The 20,846-nt window shown below is 33.6% G+C and overlaps 1 protein-coding gene and 1 pseudogene across 3 annotated transcripts in view; both read left to right on the top strand.

The window, feature by feature from the left end:
* ME1 (malic enzyme 1) overlaps positions 1-20,846 on the top strand; it is a 196,137-nt gene that overhangs the window by 106,586 nt on the left and 68,705 nt on the right. The gene's annotated exons all lie outside the window — the stretch shown is intronic.
* On the top strand, positions 17,725-18,907 carry LOC112658463 (TATA box-binding protein-associated factor RNA polymerase I subunit D-like; annotated as a pseudogene).

Here is a 20,846-nt window from a genome sequence, read left to right as displayed (position 1 = left end):
TGCCTATCTCTCCACCCCCTTATCTTCTGGCAACCACTAATTTGTTTTCTGTATATATGAGTCTACTTGTGCTTTTTTTGTTGTTGTTTTGTTTGCTTTTCAGGTTTCACATATGAGTGAAATCATATAATATTTGTCTTTGACTTATTTTGTTTAGCTTAATATTCTCTAGGTACATCTGTGTTCTCACAAGTGGCAAGATCTCATTCTTTTTTACAGCTGAATAATATTCCATTGTGTGTACATACACCACATCTTCTTTATCCATTCATCTGTCAGTGGGCATTTGGGTTGCTTCTGTGTCTTGGGTATTATAAATAATGTTGCATATTTACATATTAGATACAAATATGTAAATACTTAAATAATTGTATATTTATTGTAAATATTTATTATAAAATTGTATATTTGTTATAAATATTGTATCATATTTACTGTAAATATTTCTTATAAATAAATTATTTATTGTATATTTATTATAAATATTGTATCTTTTAGAATTAGTGTTTTTGCTTTCCTTGGATAAATAACTTAATAGTGGAACTAATGGATCATATGACTTTTCTATTTTTAATTTTTTGGGAAACTTCCCTATTCTTTTCCCAGTGGCTGTACCCATTTATATTCCCACCAACAGTGCATGAGGTTTTCCTTTTCTTTACATCCTTACCAACATTTGTTATTTCTTGTATACCAGGTATACCAGGGAAGAAGTCTGGTATTTCAAGGAATTACTTCTTTTCAAGTGATTTAATTTAGGAAATGCTAAAGTTCTTACAATCCTTGCATATGTTGAGTATATATTAAAATCACCAAATGTATGCATTCCTTAAATATTTATGTTTGTTTTTCTGGTTCTACTTCTTATACTAGTATTTTTTTAAAGTAAACTCTATGAGATATTTTTTTTAGATTCCACAGATCAGTGATATCATAGAGCATTTATCTTTCTCAATTTGACTTACTTCACTGAGTAAATTCCCACAATATCCAATCCATTTTGTCACAAATGGCAAGATTTCAATTTTTTTAACTGAGTAGTATTCCACTGTATGTTTGTGTCTGTCTCATCCTCTATCCATTCATCTGTTAGTGGACACTTTAGGCTATTTCCATATCTAGGCTATTATAAATAATGTGCAGTGGTCACAGGGGTAAATATATCTTTTCAAATTAGTGTTTTCATATTCTTTGGATAAATACTCATACGTGCAATAGCTGGGCAATATGGTGGATATGTTCCTGAGTTTTTGAGGAATCTATACTGTTTTCTATAGCGGCTGCAGCAATTTGCATTCCTTTTTTTCATATCCCCTCCAAGACTTATCATTTATTTTTGATGATAGTCATTCTAACAGGTGTGAGGTAATATCTCATTGTGGTTTTGATTTGCATTTCCTAGATAATTAGTGATTTTTGAACATCTTTTCATGTGTTTGTTTGCCATCTGTATGTCTTCTTTGGAAAAACGTCTATTTAGATCTTTTGCCTATTTCTTAATCAGGTTATTTGATTCTTTAAAAATTATTGTTGACTGTATGAATTCTTGGTATATTTTGGATATTAATCTCATCCAATTTATGATTTGCAAATATATTCTGTCACTCAGGTTGAATTTTTGTTTTTATGATGTTTTCTTTCACCTTGCAGAAGCTTTTTAGTTTGATATTATGGTCGCAGTTATTTATTTTGACTTTTGTTTCCCTTGCCTTTGGAATCAGATCCAGAAATAGATTGCTAAGGTCATTGTCAGAGGGTTTACTCCCTATGTTTCTTCAAGAAATTTTATAGTTTTAGGTCTTATATTCAGGTTTTTAATCCATCTTGAGTTAATTTTTAATGTATGATGTGATATAGTGTTCTAGTTTCTTTCTTTTTTGGCACTTGGCTGTCCAGTCTTCCCAGCACTACTTATTGAAGAGGCTTCGCTTTGTTTTATGTTCTTGGTCTCTGTAAGAGTGCATTTATCTCTGGGCTCTTGATTCTGTACTATTAATGTATATATCAGTTTTTATGCCAGTACCACATTGTATTATAGTTTGGAATCAGGGAGTGTGATACCTCCAGCATTGTTCTTATTTCTCAAGATTGTTTTATCTATTCGGGATTTCTTGTGGTTCTATACAAATTTTAGAATAATTTGTTTTAGTTCTTTGATAGATGCCATTGGAATTTTCAGAGGGATTGCATTGAATCTGTAATTTGTGCTGGGTATTATGGACATTTTATTTCTTAAATTCCACACATGAGTGAAATCATATGGTATTTATCTTTCTCTGACTGACTTCACTTACTTAGCATAGTACACTCTAGCTTTATCCACATCATTGCAAATGGCAAGATTAACATTCATTTTCATGGCCAGATAATATTCAATTGTGTTTATATACCACATCTTCTTTATCCATTCATCTGTCAATGGACATCTGGGCTCTTTCCATATTTTGGCAATGGTGGACATTGCTGCTATAAACATTGGGGTGCATGTGCCCCCACTGAATCACTATTTGTGTATTCCCTGGATAAATACCTGGTAGTGCAATTGCTGGGTCATAGGTTAGTTCTATTTTTAACTTTTTGAGGAACTTCCATACTGTTTTCTAGAGTGGCTGCACCAAGCTTGCATTCCCACCAACAGTGTAAGAGGATTCTCCTTTCTCCACATCCTCACCAACATCTGTTGTTTCCTGAGTTGTTAATATTAGCCATTCTGACTCACTGTGGTTTTGATTTGTATTTGCCTGATGATGAGTAATGTTGAGCTTTTTTTCATATGTCTGTATATCTTTAGAGAAATATCTGTTCATGTCTTTTGCCCATTTTTGACTGGGTTTTTTGTTCTTTGGGTGTTAAGTTTGAAGAGTTCTTTATAGATCTTGGATACTAGTCCTTTATCTGATATTGTCCTTTGCAACTATCTTCTCCCATTTTGTAGGTTGCCTTTTAGTTTTGTTGATTGTTTCCTTTGCTGTGCAAAAGCTTTTTATCCTGATGAAGTTCCAATAGTTCATTTTTGCTTTTGTTTTCCTTGCTTCTGGAGACCTGTCTAGCAAGAATTTCCTGTAGCCAGGGCCAAAGAGGTTGCTTCTTGTGTTTGTCTCCAGGATTTTCATGGATTGTAGTCTCATATTTAGGTCTTTTATCTGTTTTGAAATTTTTTGGTATATGTTGTAAAAAAGGTCCAGTGGGACGCCTGGGTGGCTCAGCGGTAGAGCTTCTGCCTTCAACTCAGGGCTTGATCATGGTCTGGGGATTGAGTCCCGCATCAGGCTCCCTGCAAGGACCCTGCTTCTCTCTCTGTCTGTCTCTGCCTCTCTGTCTCTCATGAATGAATGAACGAATGAATGAATGAATAAATAAACAAATAAATAAATAAATAAATAAATAAATAAAATCTTTTGAAAAAGGTGGCCCAGTTTCATTCTTCTGCATGTGGCTGTCCAATTTTCCTGACACCATTTGTTGAAGCGACTGTCTTTTTTTCATTGGATATTCTTTCCTGCTTTGTTGAAGTTGAGGGTCCATTTCTGGGTTTTCTGTTCTGTTCCGTTAATCTATGTGTCTATTTTTGTGCCAATATCATACTATTTTGATTATTATAGCTTTGTAATACAGTTTGAAGTCCGGAATTGTGATGCTTCCAGCTTTGGTTTTCTTTTTCAACATTACTTTGGCTATTTAGGTTCTTTCTGGTTCTATACAAATTTTAGAATTGTTTGCTCCAGCTCTGTGCAAAATGCTGGTGTCATTTTGAGAAGGATTGCATTGCTTTGGGTAGTATAGACATTTTAACAATATCTGTTCCTACAATCCATAAGCATGGAATGTTCTTCCATTTCTTTGTATACTTCCTCAATTTCTTTCATAAGTGTTCTATAGTTTTCAGAGTACAAAATTATTTCTTTCCATTCATGAGCATGGAACATCTTTCCAATTATTTGTGTCATCTTCAATTTCTTTCTTTTCCTCCTTCTTCGGTTTCTTTCATCAGTGTCTTATAGTCTTCAATGTATAGGTCTTTCATTTCCTTGGCTTAATTTATTACTAGATTTTTTAGGATGTAATTTTAAATGAGATTATTTTCTTCATTTCTCTTCTGTTAATTTGTTATTATTTTATGCAAACACCATAGATTTCTGTACATCAATTTTGTATCTTACAACAGTTTTTTGATGGAGACTTTATGGTTTTCTGCATATAATATTATGACATCTACAAGTACATTGTTTTACTTCATTCCTTTCCAATTTGGATGCTTTTTGTTTTTTTCTTGTCTCATTGCTGTAGCTAGGAATTTCCAATACTATGTTGAATGTAAGTGGTGAGAGTGGGCATGCTTGTCTTTTTCATGATCTTAGAGGAAAAACTTTCAGCTTTTAGCATTGAGTATGATGTTCATTGTGGGTTTGTCATATATAGCCTTTATTATGTTGAGATATGTTTTCTCTGCCCATTTTGTTGAGAATTTTTATTTAGTTGGATGTTGAATTTCGCCAAATGCTTTTTCTGCATCTATTGAGATGATCATATGCTTTTTATTCTTCATTTTGTTAATGTGGTATGTCAAATTGATTTGCAGATGTTGAACCATTTTGCATCCCTGGAATAAATCCCATTTGTTCATGCTATACGATCCTTTTAATGTTTTGTTGAATCAGCTAATATTTGTTGACAATTTTTGCCTCTATGCTTATTAAGAATAATGCCTATAACTTCTCTTTCTTTGTGGTGTCCTTACTGGTTTTGGTTTCAGGGTAATGCTGGTCTTGTAAAATGAGTTATGAAGTGTTTATTTCTCTTCAGTTTTTTTGGAAGAATTTGAGAAGGATAAGTATTAAATCTTTTTAAAATTTTTCGTAGAATTAACCAGTGAAACTGTCTAATCCTGGGCTTTTCTTTGTTGGGAGGTTTCTGGTTACAGATTTAGTCTTCTTACTAGAAATTAGTCTATTCCAATTTTATATTTCCTTGTGATTCAGTCTTGGAAAATTGCATTTCTCGAAATTTAGCCATTTCTTCTAGTTTGTCCAATTTGTTATGTAATTGTTTGTCATAGTCTTTTATACCCCTTTGTATTTCTGTAATTGCTTTTTCGTTTCTAATTTTGTTTCTTGGTTTATCTAACTAAAGGTTTGTCAGTATTTATCTTTTCAAAGAATCAGCTCTTAGTTTCATTGATCTTTTTAATTGAATTTTTAGTCTCTATTTCATTTATTTCTGTTGTGATCTTTAGTATTTTCTTCCCTCTCTTTAGCCTTCATTTGTTCTTTTGCCAGTTCCTTTAGGTGTGTAGTTAATTATTTACTTGAGAGTTTTCTTGTTTTTTGAGGTAAACCTGTATCACTATGAACTTCTTAAAATTGCTTTTGCTGCATCCCATATATTTTGGTACATTGTGTTTGTTTACATTTGTCTGTAGGTGTTTTCTGATTTCTCTTTTGGTTTCTTTGATGGCTTGTTGGCTTTTCAGTAGCATGTTGCTTAATCTTCACGTATTTATAGTTTTTCCAGTTTTCTCTTTGTAATTGATTTTTAGTTCATATCATTGTGGTCAGAAAAGATGCTTGATGTAATTTTGGTCTTAAGTTTATTGAGACCTGTTTTGTGACCTTACATATGATCTGCCTTGGAGAATATTCCATGAGCACTTGAGAAAAAAATTTGTATTTTTCTGCTTTTAAATGGAATATTCTGGATATATCTATGAAGTTCATCTTGTCTAATGTATCATTTAAGGCCATTGTTTCCTTATTGATTTTCTGTCTGATCTATCCAATGATGTAAGTGGGATGTCAAAATCCCTTACTATTATTTTATTCTTGTTAGTTTCTTCCTTTAGGTTTGTTAGTGTTTGCTGTACATATTTATAAATGCTGTATCTTCTTGCTGGATGGACCCCTACATTACTATGTAATGTTCTTCATTGTCTTTTATGACGTTGTTTGAATCTATTTTGTCTGATATAAGTATAGCTCCACCAGGTTTATTTTTATTTCCATTTGCATGGAAAATCATTCTCTGTCCCTTTACTTTCAGTCTGTGTATCCCTTGCTTCTGAAGTTAGTTCCTTGTAGGCACCATAGAGATGCATCTTGTTTTCTCATTCATTGGGCCACTCTGTCATTTGATTGTGAAGAATTTAATCCATTATTATTTAAATGTTACTTTATTATTTAAAGTAATTATTAATAGGTACTTATTTCCAATTTGTTGTTTTCTGGCTGTTTTTGTTGTTCCTATTACTTCTTGTTCCTTATTTGATGGCTTTCTTTATGTTCAGACTTCTTTGTCATTTTCTCTTACGTATTTATTAAAAGTTTTTGCTTTATGATTATTGCAAGGTTTGCACATAACATCCTATGTTTATAATGGTTATAAGTTGATAAAAAATTAAATTTGAACATATTCTAAAACTATACTTTTTTACACCCCCTCCATATAGTAGCCTTCTTTTTCTTGAATCAGTTGCCCCTGAATGTTAATAAGAAAAGTAATGGTTGCTTCAGCTTTGCTGCCTAAAATTCTCAATATTAGAATTTCATTGATGATTATTAATTAAATGAGGAAAAAAAGCTGTACCTCAAGTGAGTTTTTAAAAAGCTGGTATTACTTTTTTTTAATGAAAAAAATAAAAACTATTCAGCAAAGACTCTATTTTAAGTTTTTTTTTTCCTTTTTTACTTTAAATGATCAAAATTAAAAGTCAATTAAAAGCACAAGGAATGGCCAAAAAGATGATTATAATAATATTTAGATGACTTTTCCTCAACCTTGGTGGCCATCGCAAATTTTATTATGGTCAGTCACATAATATTTAAGAGAAATAATCTTCGTCTAAAGCCCCATGCCATCTGCCATATACTGCAGGGTATGTTGATAGTGTTTTCATAAAGTGATGTTTTTTTTTTTTCATTCACTCAGTATTAAAATAAAGCCTCTGTGTGTCTATTCACATTCACAGAGTTTTAATTTGGTCAGAGTTCTCGAAGAATAAGATAAGAATAAGATATATAGCCCCTGATCATCATGGCCAGATTTACTAAGTTTATTATTATTTGTAATATTCTTTTTGAAGAAGCCATCAGAAATACAAGTTTTATGTGCTCTTCACCCTTACACAAGATTGCAATTTAATAGTTACTTAACCATGCTAAAGTTTGGGGCTTATCATTTGTTCCTATTGTTTGTCTTTCTGCCATTTCTGCTGCAGTGAATTTCATCACTAACTTTCTATGCTGCTTTCTTCCACCTGTTCCAATCATTGCCTTTTATGCCAACTTTTTTTAGTTGAATGGATATATTTATAACTTAGATGATTTTATCTATAAATCTGAGGCCTTTTGGATTCCACCCATCATTTTAATCAGCATAATTTACTTTGGTTTTCATAAGAAATTTAATGAAAACATATGACTCTCTGGGACACCATCTGCTATTTTTTTCTGTGGTCCAAAGGTGATGTAAACCATTTGAAAAAAAAAATCAAATGGAAAGAATGTCAATATGAGAAAAATCAGTAACCATGTTACTTACCAAGGAACATGACTCAGATGAAATTTATGACTCAGAGGTTTTTTTTCCCACTTTTCCATACAAAGAAGGATCAGATTGACAATTTAACCAAGGCCATATTTTTCCTAAAATTTTTATTTCTAGGGGTGCCTGGGTGGATCAGTCAGTTAAGTGTCTGACTCTTCATTTTAGCTCTGGTCATGATCTCAGGGTTGTGAGATCAAGCCCCCTGTGGGGGGGGCAATTGCTTGAGATTCTTTCACTTCTCCTTCTGCCACCCCCCACCATTTGCACTCTCTCTCTCTCAAAAAACAAAAGAAAGAAACATTTATTTTAAAAATTCTATTTCTAATTATATCTCATTGTCCACTTTTTTCAAGTGAATAAAAAACATAGATCATATAGAAATCTGCAGGTATGCTGTACGTGTATGTATGTAAGAATATGTACATATAAAAAAAGAATACATAGATTTATATTTATATTTAAAGATTTAAGGGGGATATTTTGTTCATTTTGCATTTTTGTCTGTATCCTGGCCCAGCCTTAGGGGAACCAGTTTGACTTGAGGAATAGTTAAATTTATCTTCATTTCTTGCTGAACATGGTTCACAGCTTTTTCGTTTTAGGTGCTTTCCTTGCCTAATCAATTTTTAAAAAATCATTAATTCTAATGTGTTAATTCTGGCATTCTTTTAATATGAATATAAATGTTTTATACTGGTTTTATTCTATTTGTTTGACTCTTATGAACATATTCCACTGTGCCCTGTTTTCTTTACTAGAATATGAATTGTGTCAGAAAAAGAACTTTTTTTTCAAGGGGTTACTATTTTTCTGAGTATCCCACGATATACTCTACCACATACTGGGCATAAAATAACTGCTTTTCAAAAAGCATGCCTTAAACATTGAATCCAACTTTCATGAAACTACAATGACATTTACATAAAGGAAAGGTGGCTCACTAATGTAAACTAGAGAAACACACAATTTTCCAAATAAAGTAATTCTGCCTGGGTAAAGATTTGAATTTTAATTGTATAGATACATTTATGTTTTAGATCTTGAAGTTTTTCTGAAGAAGAAAGTATTTTGATAAATTCCTATTGTATCCATCATTGTTTCTTTTTTTTCAAGTTTTTATTCAAATTCCAGCTAGTTAACTTGCAGTGTAATATTAATTTCAGGTGTAGAATTTAGTGATTCATCACGTCCTTATACAACCTGGTGCTCATCACAAGAGCATTCCTTAATCCATTTTGGTTACGTCCCCTCCAGTAACCATCAGTTTGTTCTCTGTATTGCCTCTCTCCATTTTTTTTTTCTTTTTCCTGTGTTGATCTGTTTTGTTTGTTAAATTCTCCATGTGAGTGAAATAATAAGGTATTTGTCTTTCTCTAACTGAATTTATTTTGCTTAGCCTAATCCTCTATAGCTTCATCCACATCTTTACAAATGTCAAGATTTTACTCTTTTTTATTGCTGAGTAATATTCTATTTTTATTTATACCACATTTTCTTTATCCATTCATCAGTTGATAGACATTTTTCATAATTTAGCTATTGTTGATAATGCTGCTATAGACACTGAGGTGCATGTATTCCTTGGAATCCGTATTTTTGTATTCTTTGGGTAAATACCTAGTAGTCCAATTGCTGGATTGTAGAGTACTTCTGTTTTTAACTCTTCAAGGAAACTCTAGCTTCTGCAAAAGAAACAATCAACAAAACTAAAGGCATCCTATGAAATGGGAGAAGATATTTGCAAATGATACATCTGATAAAAGGTTAGTATCCAAAACCTATAAGGAATTTATAAAAGTGAACACCAAAAAAACCAAATTAACCCGTTAAAAAAAAATGGGTAGACAACATGAACATTTTCCCAAAGAAAGCATACACATGGCCAACACATTATTTTTTCTTTTTGAATTGACATTGAGGTCTATATAGTAGAATCCCTAAATATTTTATTCGAGTTTATTAGGGGTAAATTATTATATTTATTAAAGACGATCATTAAGATTTGATAAAATCTGTGTATCGTGCTTCCTCTTTGTCTCTCTTTATTAATCTTGACTTTTATTTAGCAAGGTAAAGCAGCCTAGTTCCTTAAAAGCTTATGTTTCTTATAGTTTTCCATGTATATTACAATGCATAATAAATTGGAAAACAAGAATGAGTATATATCTGCTTATTGGTAATATTAAAAAAGGAGACTAGGTGGATTTCCTTTATTATGCTCATAGATTAAAAACAAAAGCAAAAACCAAAACCAAACCAGACAAAACCAGAAAACACCATCAGCAGCAGTGCTTTATGGGTCAAAATAGGTTGTAATCTTCTTTTGCCCTCCTCAATTTGAATGTACTTATAAACAAAGATAAAGCGATTATGCACTTGTGAGAGCACAGTTTAGTTTTTATTTTTAAAGATTATCTGTGTGGCCAATTTGATGGAGGATACTATAACAATATTTGAAGGAGATATAGTTTCATTAATGGGGATTAAAGATGCTGAAAGGAAAAGAATTGTTACAGAAGCAAAGTTAGAAAGTTGGTTTAGGGTAAGGTCAGGAATTAAGGGGAGTTTTTTGTTCAGTAGGAAATGCGAAAATAATTTGCTGTTTTATTCTGTGTTGACCTAGCCTTATAGGCAGTGCATTTCCATGAGTAAAAGCTGGTCCTCCTCACAGCCACTCCTGGCCTCTCTGATGAGCAATCCTGCAGCCATCCTGTCTGCACTGCCTTTACAGTCATTGACCTCCTAACACATTTCCCACTTAAAATATTTGTTTTTGCTCTTCTCTCTGTCTGAAATATTCTCCCCCAGAAATCGACTTAACAATCTAATCCTTTCTAGTATTTGTTGAAATCTTTCATTCTTCTAGACTTATCCTGATGACCCCAAATAATACTGAACTTTGCCCACCTTCTGCCAATTCCTGGGTCTCCTGATATTCTTGCCTTGCTATACTTTTTCTTATTTTATAATTGTATATAATTTAGCATTTGTTACATTTACTGCTTATTATGTGTTTCAGCCCCCAGAATGTGTGCACCCCCAAGGACAGGGATCTAGTTCTTTTTATGAACAGGTTTCTACATCAGTGCCTAGCACAGAATAGATACACAGTAGACCTTTGTTGAATTGAACTGAACTACTCAAAGGGAGGCCACATAAGAGAATGTGAGTGCATTGACACAAATATTACACCATTATTAGAAAATTAAATTTTAATCGTGCTTTACTTTTGATGAGTTACTAGCATTATTTTTTTTTTTTTTTTTTTTATTTTTTTTTTTTTTTTTTATTTTTTTTTTTTTTTTGATTTTTTTACTAGCATTATTTTTATGTGGAAAGGAGAACCTGATTTTCTCAGGCTTCATGAACAGGCTATCCCTTGAGGGGTGGAGATAAGTACTGAAGTTGGTATATTACATAAAGCAACTACGTTTAATGTAAATTGGTGGTAAATATTTTTTGAACTATAGATTTCACAATTCTGTCATTTAAAGCTGTAACAAAATTTGTATAAAATTTGCTATGATTGAGTTAAAAACAAAATAACCATTCATATTACCAAGATGATCACTTTCTGGCAACTCAGTTTTCCATCATTGACTGTTGTTTTTATTTCATAAACTGTAAAACAAGCCAAAATGAACACAGCATGCCATAATTTCAATTTAACTGTGATGTAAGGATTAATTCATAAGACTGTTTTCCTTTTTGGCATTCACAGATGGTGACCCATTTTTTTCACCTCTTCAGTCAAAATAATACCATATCCTATAGTATTTATGGTAGAGATTACTACATTTATAAACAGAACACAAGACAAGCAGTTGTTAAATTTATTGTTAACCGATATGGTTTGATTGAGAAGTGTAGAAATTTGAATGGCAAAAGGTTCAGTCATACTGAGCACATGTGGTGTTGCCTGGAATAGGTTCACAGTCCATTTCTTTAGAGGCCGCATAGCATGACTTTTTTATTTCAGTGGTTTGAGATCTGACTCAGCTCAGGAAGTTTAGAAACCTAATTTTGCCAGACTACAAAAGCCATGTCTCAGGGACAAATGTAAGTAAAACCTGGCGTTTGAAATCATTCCTCAGCTCCATCATCTACCACATTTGCACTCTTGGGAAAGTTACTGACTTTCCCTAAGGCTTAGTTCCTTTTCTTGAAAAATAGTAACAGTACCCACTTCAGAGATGATTGAGATAAGACATTTAAGAAATTACTTTTATTAAGTGCTATAAATAGTAATTATAATTTTTTTCCTAGGAAGCATGATTTGAGCCAATAATTTAGTTAAAAGTTATAGGCTGGTAAATTCAGTTTAATATTAGATAGAACATTTAATAGTTGGCATTATCCCAAAATAATGTATGTAAAAGTACTTACTATAATGCTTGCGTATAAAAATCACTCACTAGTTGTTATTCTTGGTTGTTTTTGTTGTTAATAATATTTGTGACCTCTCTGTCACTCTAAGTACGTAGGGAGATATGCTTAATATATAAAGATTTCTGCCTTAAGTGGAGGATGGATTAGAACTAAATATTCTCTAAAATGTTCCAAGTTTAGTTCTAGTAAAGTATTAAAGAAGCTGCATTTTGTTTCAACATTTGGGTTGATCTGTATCATAAAATTCATCAGTTCATTGATAATTGTTATCATTATCAGTCAGTTGAAAATGTTTGATCATCACATTATATAATTATGCTTGACCCAGAGGAATAAGCTTCTCATTCAACATCTTAAATTATTTTGTTTACACAAACTTTAGCATACTCTTGTTACTCAAAGTTCGTTTATTAGGAGCTCAAGAGACAGATGGCTAGGTGATGAATTCAAGAGAAAATATTTCACAAAAAGTTTTTTTTTTATTAATTCATGAGAGACAGAGAGGCAGAGGCAGAGACATAAGGCAGAGGGAGAAGCAGGCTCCCTGAGGAGCCTGATGCGGAACTTGATCCCTGGACTCCAGGATCATGCCCTGAGCTGAAGGCAGATGCTTAACTGCTGAGCCATCCAGGCATCCCTCACAAAAAGTTTTTATTTGCCTTGCATTTATTCCCTATGCTACATATTACTTTTATAGTCAGCTTTAGAGTGGGTTCATAATAAAAACTAAAAGTAAATACAATAAAAATGATACAAAGACATTAAAAACCATTGAATTAACTTTGCAGTGATTAAAATGAGACTTAAGCATAACATAAGCCATTTATGCCAATCAAGTAGGCCAGTCCTTTCTCCCTCTCTCTCTTTCTCAGATATCTATATCTGTATCATCTGATTATATCTTAAAGCATATTGAAGTAATTACTTCTTCTGGAGTATCTTCTATGACTCCCCCGTGCTTTACTGTGCCTTTACCTCAAGAACAAATTCATTACTAAATCCATCTAGACAGTTCTTCTGATATGTCCTTGATCCATGCCCTGATTCCATTTGTATAACCATACCCAACTTCCCTAGACCTTGAGCACTCTATATCTTTATCACCATCTCAGAAACCTTTGGTAACTTCTAGTTGTCTTTTGTGTTATATTAATAAGTTCTCATGTATTTATCTTTACCCTTTTATTAACTATTTTCATTTTCTACAAATAAATCCCTTCCTAATTTGGCACATGCACTTCACCTTCCTTTCTTACCATGTATTCTTTGCACCATTTATAAAGAACCAGTTTTGGGGCACCGGGTGGTTTAGTCGGTTAAGCATCAGTTTCATGGTTTGGCTCAGATTGTGATCTCAGGGTGGTGAGATCTAGCCCTGAGGCTCTGCACTCAGCTTTGAGTCTGCTTGAAATTCTCTTTTCCTTTTCCTTTGCTCTCTCCCCCCAGCTCACTTGTGCTCTCTCTCTAAAATAAATAAATGTTTAAAAGGAAAAAAAAAAGTTTTAATTGCTTGTGCATGTCACTCTTGCTACTCTGTCCACATACATACTGTTTCTTGCCCCACTGTTTCTGCTTATTTAATTCTTGCTTTTCTTTCAGAACTCAGCTTAAATAGCTAGACTATCCCAGTCTAGATTAAAGAAGTCCTCTATGGTTCCTGAGCATGGATATACTCTAATAGCATGTATCACACTGAGTTATAATTACATTAATTCGCCTGAGTTGGCACTAAGTCTTGAAGATACTAGAAGTCAAGGATTAGGTCTTTTTTCTTTTCCTTTAGGACACTTATAATAATACATAATAGATGCTCAACAAATGGTTGTTGACTGAGGGCCAAGGTAAAGTCTTACAGTTCTGGAATGTCCCAGAAGTTGTATCTGAAGACTGTGTATAACCTTAAGGGAGTATGTATCGAATGATTATATGAAACTAATTCTGAATTCTAAAAGGAAATAAGGCTTTGTACTGTAACACTAACAATCCTTCACCAATGAACGAAGCAGAGTGATTGTATATTTGTTCAATGTTTTTGGATAAGCTTTAGTATTGTCTGTGTATTTCAAGGTAATAGGATTTTACATAGGAAGTGAAAGGTTAACTTTATGTGTGTTCCATACTTAATAGATGATGTAATCAGCAAGCATTTATGTTGTTTTTCAGTTCCAGACAGTTAAAGATGTAACAACTAATAATTTTAACCTTCTTTAGCCTTATTAATTAAACTCTAGGTTATTGTAATATTTGGATTTATCCAGACCTGTAGTGTCTGCTCAGGGGAATTTACAACTATCATAAATCTCCTATGTACGCAGAGAATAAATAGCAATGCTGCAAGTAAATGCACGAGATGGAATTAAAATGTTCAGTTTGTTTTAGTGGTGTTTGTGTTAAAAGTGACCCTGGAGAATTTGTATGGTAGAGATGTTATTTAGAAATAGGAATTTGTCAAAAGAGAGATTGAGGAGTTAACTTAGAATGAGGGCAAATGCAGTGAAACAATTGGCCCAGAAGCAGATATATTATAATCTCTTTCCCCCTATTTATTCCCTTAGCCCATTTCTTTTTTTTTCCATTTCATATATATATATGGAGAGAGAGAGAGAGAGAGAGAGATAGTTGATTTACCTGGAAAAATTCATTTCCATTCAGTTTAGGTTAAAATGCTAGGCACTGAATCTACAGTTTCAGTAAAGCATACCAAAATTAAATTCTTAGTAGTATGTGAGTATATTCATGTGAAATACCTAAGGTAGTCAAAATCATAAGAATAAAAAGTAAAACAGTAATTGCTGGGGCACCTGGATGGCTCATTCTGTTAAGCATCTAACTCTTGATTTCAGCTCAGGTCATGATGTCAGGGTTGTGAGATTGAGTCCTGCCTCTAGCTCTGGGTGGGCATGAAGCCTGTTTAAGATTCCTCTCTGCATCTCCCTTCGCTACTCCCTCACCTCATGTGCTAGTAAAAGCTTTCTCTCTTTAAAAGCGAGAGAGAGAGAGAGAGAGAGAGAGAAAAAAAAAGAAAGTAGAAAGGTAGTTACCATGAGCTGAAGAGAAGAATGTGGGGAAATTAGTATTTCACATGGACTTTTTATAAACACAGAGAACACTTTGAGGCTATAAGGAAACTTTTAATATAAATACACATTTTCCAGATTTCCATATTTTGTGCTTTTTAAGGACTGAATATCCCTGGAATAGCAACCCTGCTCCTCTATTTATCACTTGTTTGTATTTTTCTAAATGCTATAAAAAACAAAGGAATTTGTTTTTAAGTATACCTTTTACAGTCTGCTGAGCACTTATAAGTATTAGATATTAAAAGGCATATTTTCTTCTAACTTAGAAGAGAAGGTGACCTGATTTGAATGTGTTGTTTTCTTGACATTTAGACATAGCTTTTTAAACACATGGATGCACATGCATTCATGTATTCATGCATTTGAATCTTAAAAAATTAAATAATGATTTTTACCAATTCCATAAAGAGAGAAAGAAAGATGAAAAATTGAGGAGTAATTCCTTCTTATTTTGGTTATGACACGTGAAAACAAAACAAGACAGATGTATTAGTAACAGTGAAAATAACCACAACAGCTAGCACATTTTTAAGACATCTACCAGGCTCTAAGTGCTTTTACATTCTTTTAATCTTCAAAGCAGCCCTATGAGATTCTTATAATTATTTATTCCCATTTTTTTTTCAGGTAAGATAAACAGAGACACAAAGAGCTTAAGTAAATTTCAATAGCTACCCAACCAGAAAGTGATTGGGCTGAGATTCAGGTCCAGATAGTCTGGCTCTAGAGCCCATGCTCTTTTCTTTTTCTTTTCTTTTTTTTTTTTTTTTTAAGATTTTTATTTATTTGAGAGAGAGAAAAAGTGAATGAGAGAGCGCAGAGGGAGAGGGAGAAGCAGGCTCCCCACTGAGCAGGGAGCCCCATGTGGGAGTGGGACTTGATCCTTGATGTGGTAAGATCAAAACATATTATATATATATATATTTTCTTCAGCTTGGCAATAAATTAGTTCAGAATAGAAAGCAAGAGTCCAGCTGCTGTGATTCTTCAGTAAAAACTGAGCCTCTCATTGGAGAGCTGCCAGCCTGCCCTACTCCCTACTTTCCATATAGCTAGCTCTGCTAAGGCACTTGAGAGAAGGGGGAATGGAAAAGTCTCAAACCGAAACTCCCTGGTCCTGGAAAGGGCCAGTGTTGTTCCACTAGTTCCTTCAGCCACAGCTGAGCAAGAGGAGAGCCTGCAGAGATCTCTGCAGGTCCAGGAGCTGAAGGCAGACACTTAACCTTCAGCTACCTGGGTAGCTGAGCCACCCAGCCACCCCTCTTAATCATTGTACTACATTCTTCTATGATCTAAAGGAGTGTTAACCAGATACGTCACATGCAAATGGCCTGGCATCTATCTATAGGACAGATGTCTTACAAATGCAACTTTTGGTACAATAGTGAAAATAGAAACAACTGTAAACTTTTGGCTGAATTTTAAACAGATAGCCATGAAGATAAGCAGTACCCTAACAACTGTGAATAAGCAGTTGTTGAAAACTAGGTAATTCGGTTGAAAACTATGAATTTCTCTGTTTCCCTATATGATTTTCTAAACAAAACTGTGTGATGATATTTTCTGGTATTTGAGTTATAAACAAATAGGAAATGCATGTGAATTCAGGGGGAGTTTCATTCAATGGGAATTCCAAGTCTTGCTGTTTCTTGTACACTTCAGGGGTGCTCCCACCTCACAGTCTTTGCCCTTGCTGGTCTCTTGAACCTGCATGCCTTCCTCTCTCCCTTTTCCTCCCCTCCTTCAAGTCTTTCCTCATTTATCCCCTCTCTAAAGCCTACCTGCATCATTCTGTCTTAAATTGCATGTCTCATGCTGGCTTTCTGTGTCTCCCTTCTGTCTTGTGTTTTTCTCTGTGCTGATTACCACTTCATAACATGTTATATAATTTATTTATAATTTATTGTCTGTCTCCCCCAAATGCACGATACACTCCAGAAGGGCAAGGATTTCTGTCTATTTTGTTCACAGCTGTATCCCCAGAGCCTGACTGTAGGAAGCACTCAGGAAATACTTGTTGAGTGCATTAAACATTTCTCTGATGTCAAAATATTTCACATTAAGATTTATTGGGTAGTTTACCAGAATTAAAGCATTCATGCTTTTTGTTGCAAGTTAAAGAACAAAACTGAGTGAGCCAATCCACTTGGTTTTGAATAGTCCCTAGCACATAGTAACTTTTCAATAACTATTAAATATCTAGTATACTACGATAGTTAAGGTTGTTAGTTTTATAATCTATTCTACTCCCATTCCTACTTTTTCATTGTAATGTTAAGACAAAACAAGCAAATATATCCTGTACTTAATGCATGTTAAATTGTAAACAGAGAGTAAATAGATTTCTTTTGAAATTGTATTCTCCCTTACAAGCAGATTTCATCCAGCTAATAAAGCCCTTGAATTCATCATGTGTTTTGGCCTTTGTTCCTAAATTTTATCTCAATTTATGTTAATGTTTATATGTCACTTTAATAAGAATTCGTGTTATTTCTGTAAAAACATAAAAAGAATGGAAGTGCTGTTTTTCTTCAGAATCACCTTATACTCTGCTATGCATTGGTTGCCATTAGATGTTGTTTACAGCAATGTGTTATTTTTTTAATGAGGAAGAAAGTCATTGTCTGAAATTTTAAATTCCAGCCTACAGAGGTAAAAAATTTTCTCAGACATCTTTATGAATAGAAAATTAGCCACTTCTCCTTCCGCGTGGTTGTTGAGAACTCTGAAGCAAACAAGTGGTGAATACAATTTGGAGAGGACTTGGGGGAGAATAAGTAACGAATTTTCTCAACCTATAATGGCATCTAATTCAGCTCTAGAAATTGACAATGAAAGTGATAATTCTTCTGGTAGCAGCTTATTTAAGACTCAGTGTGTCCCTTACTTACCAAAACAGGGGCAAAGAAACCCTATTAGAAAGTTTGTTCGTTCATCTGGAGGTGTTGAAGCAAGGGATTCATCTAGTGACTCCTCTTTTGAACCAAGACCACTGACTTTAAAAGCTATTTTTGAAAGATTCAAAAAAAAAGAAACGTAAAAAGAGGAAATATAAGCCAAAAGAAAGACCAAGGGGAAGACCAGAAGGAAGAAAAACCACTAGACGCTCCCAAATAAATAAGAAACAAGTTAAAGACAAAGGATCTGGGTTCCCATTTTTAGAATCTGAGAATGTAAAAAAGCCATTACCATGGAGAAAGATTTTAAGCTTTGAGCAAGCGGTGGCAAGAGGATTTTTCAACTACCTTGAAAAATTGAAGTATGAATACTATCTCAAGGAATCCTTGAAACAAATGAATGTTGGTGAAGATTTAGAAAGGGAAGATTTTGACAGTCGTAGATACAAATACTTGGATGATGATGGATCTCTCTCTCCTATTGAAGAGTCAGAAACAGTGGAAGAGGCTGCAACAACTCTTGAACATGATGATGGATGTGATATCAAATTGGTGGACAATAATGAATTCATAGTAAGTTCTGAAATACCAAAGAAAATGAATCTGTATTTAGGACAAGAGGAATATACTGAAGAAGCTGCTTCGTCTAAAAAGAGAGCATCAAAATCCAAAAACATGGGACAGAGGATAGAATGGTCTGAAAAGGAAGAGATAGGAATATGAATATTAAGGCTTTTCATTTGAAAACAGTGTCTGGACTTAAAGGGCTCTAAAGAAATTGGACCTCAAAGATTACAGTGGGGAGTTTTTGAAGTATGTCCATATTCAAGTGGAGATCCGAGAAGACCTCTGGACAGTGACAGCTGTGGATTGAACAAAAGTTTGTTTTAAAAGTGCTATTTTGAAGATCATCACTCTGGCTTTGGTGGAACTATGGTGATTGGCGGCAGAAGGAATCACATGTCAAATATCTTAAATAAAAATTTTATTAACTTTGTCAAATATCTTAAATAAAAATTTATTAATTTTAAATAAAAAAAAAGAAAAAAAAGAAAATTAGCCACTTTAATTTGATAATTTGGTCGATTTTAGCAATATAATGCTGTATGCAGGAAAAGAGCATGTTGTAGCCAAACAGGATGTAATGTGAATGTGTGCTTCGGTGTGGGTTCACAATCATACCAATAATTTTTACTAAGTTATACTTTCCCTCTGGGTATGCTATATGGATATAATGGAAAACAGATAGATGTTAGGGTAAAGGGAACAACAAAAACAAAAACATTATTGACCAGTAAACAGAGAAACTAGTCTAGTCTTCCAGAGCTATTCTGCAATCATGCCAATGATTTCTGTAAACTTAGTTGAAGAAAATTTTTAGGGTACTTTGAATTATATACTCATTGAACAAACACATTGAACATTTGAAGCATTCATTTTGCTAAATGCTTTTAAGGAACTCAGCACAATTGGGAAGATATATAAATAAATAGACATTTTTAATAAACCTTTAGTGGAAATGAGGGTAGGGTGCTGTAAGAATATAGTGTACCTGATAAATAATGTGGGGAAGATGAGTTGTCAGAGAGGACCTATTTCACTTGTCTTTTCTAGCTTTTATAGAAAAAATAGTATTAACTGTTCTTTTTCTTAAGTGCCAAACCATATGAAATTAAAATTAGGGGCATATTTTATTCACTTTGTACATTTTGATTCACCATCATCCCTAGATATTTTGAAAAGTTATATTCAATTTCCATGAAATTGGCTTTAATCATGGGGTAAGGCTGCCTAAATATGCAAACATACCTGGAAAGCTTTCAAAGTATTTTTTCCACAAGTGAGTGTTTTTATGTTTAAACACTTAGACACCTGATCTCAATACCTTTTAATGTGCCAGATGTAAGATCTTTCCCAGGCATACTCTTAAATACTTGTGTAAAGTTAGACTTCAGAAATGCAAACCAATATAGGAGACTTCATTTTACTTCTAAGATGGATGTTGAAGCAAGTTGATAAATAACATTTAAAAAAATTTTGTCAGCTGGTATCAAATATTCTTCCTTTTTACATCAATTCATTTATTCATTTAATAAATATCAAGTTTATGCTATATGCCAGGTGGTGTTCCAGGCACTGGTATAGATACATTTTTACTACTAGTATCATCAGACTCATCTGTACAGAGTTCTGTTATAACTGACCACTACCTAGTTACATGTTCACTGTGAGGCAAGGCTTAATAGAATTCTGCAACATGCGTCCGTGTGTTTGGTCAGTGTGGTTGTGGGATCAGTTCTTCAGTATTGTGTGCAGCTTTTTTTGTTTTTTTTCTTTAATATATTCATCATGTTGCTGAAACATGAACTGCAAAAAGATAGAGCAATTGGACCATCCAAAACTTTATATACACATTGCTCCAGAAGACACATGTAACAGACATGTAGGTAAAGGAAGGCCAAGGGGTTAACTAGTATAAAAAGAAGCAAGTTCTGACCTTAGATTCATTTCCTCATCTGCATTAGTGCATCACTTTTACTTTTTTAAAGATTTATTTATTAATTTTAATTTACTTTATTCATGAGAGATAGAGAGAGAGAGAGAGAGAGAGAGAGGGAGAGACATAGGCAGAGGGAGAAGCAGGCTCCCTGAGGGGAGCCCAATGCAGGACTTAATCCCAGGGCCCGGGATTGTGACCTGAACCAAAGGCAGATGCTCAACACCTGAACCATCTGGATGTCCCCATTTTTACTTCTTTAAAAAAAAACAAAACTTTTAGTGGTTGCCCCAGAGTTTGTAACATACGTTTACAACTAATACAAGTCCACTTTCAAATAACACTGTATCACTTCATGGACACTCTAGGTATGTTACAATATTCCCAATTCATTTCCTTCCTGCCATCCCCTATAACATTGCTGTTACTCATCTCACTTATCTA

The sequence above is a fragment of the Canis lupus genome, chromosome 12 (assembly GCF_003254725.2).
Source record: "Canis lupus dingo isolate Sandy chromosome 12, ASM325472v2, whole genome shotgun sequence".
NCBI lineage: Eukaryota > Metazoa > Chordata > Mammalia > Carnivora > Canidae > Canis > Canis lupus.
This window is presented reverse-complemented; position numbering and strand designations above follow the sequence as displayed.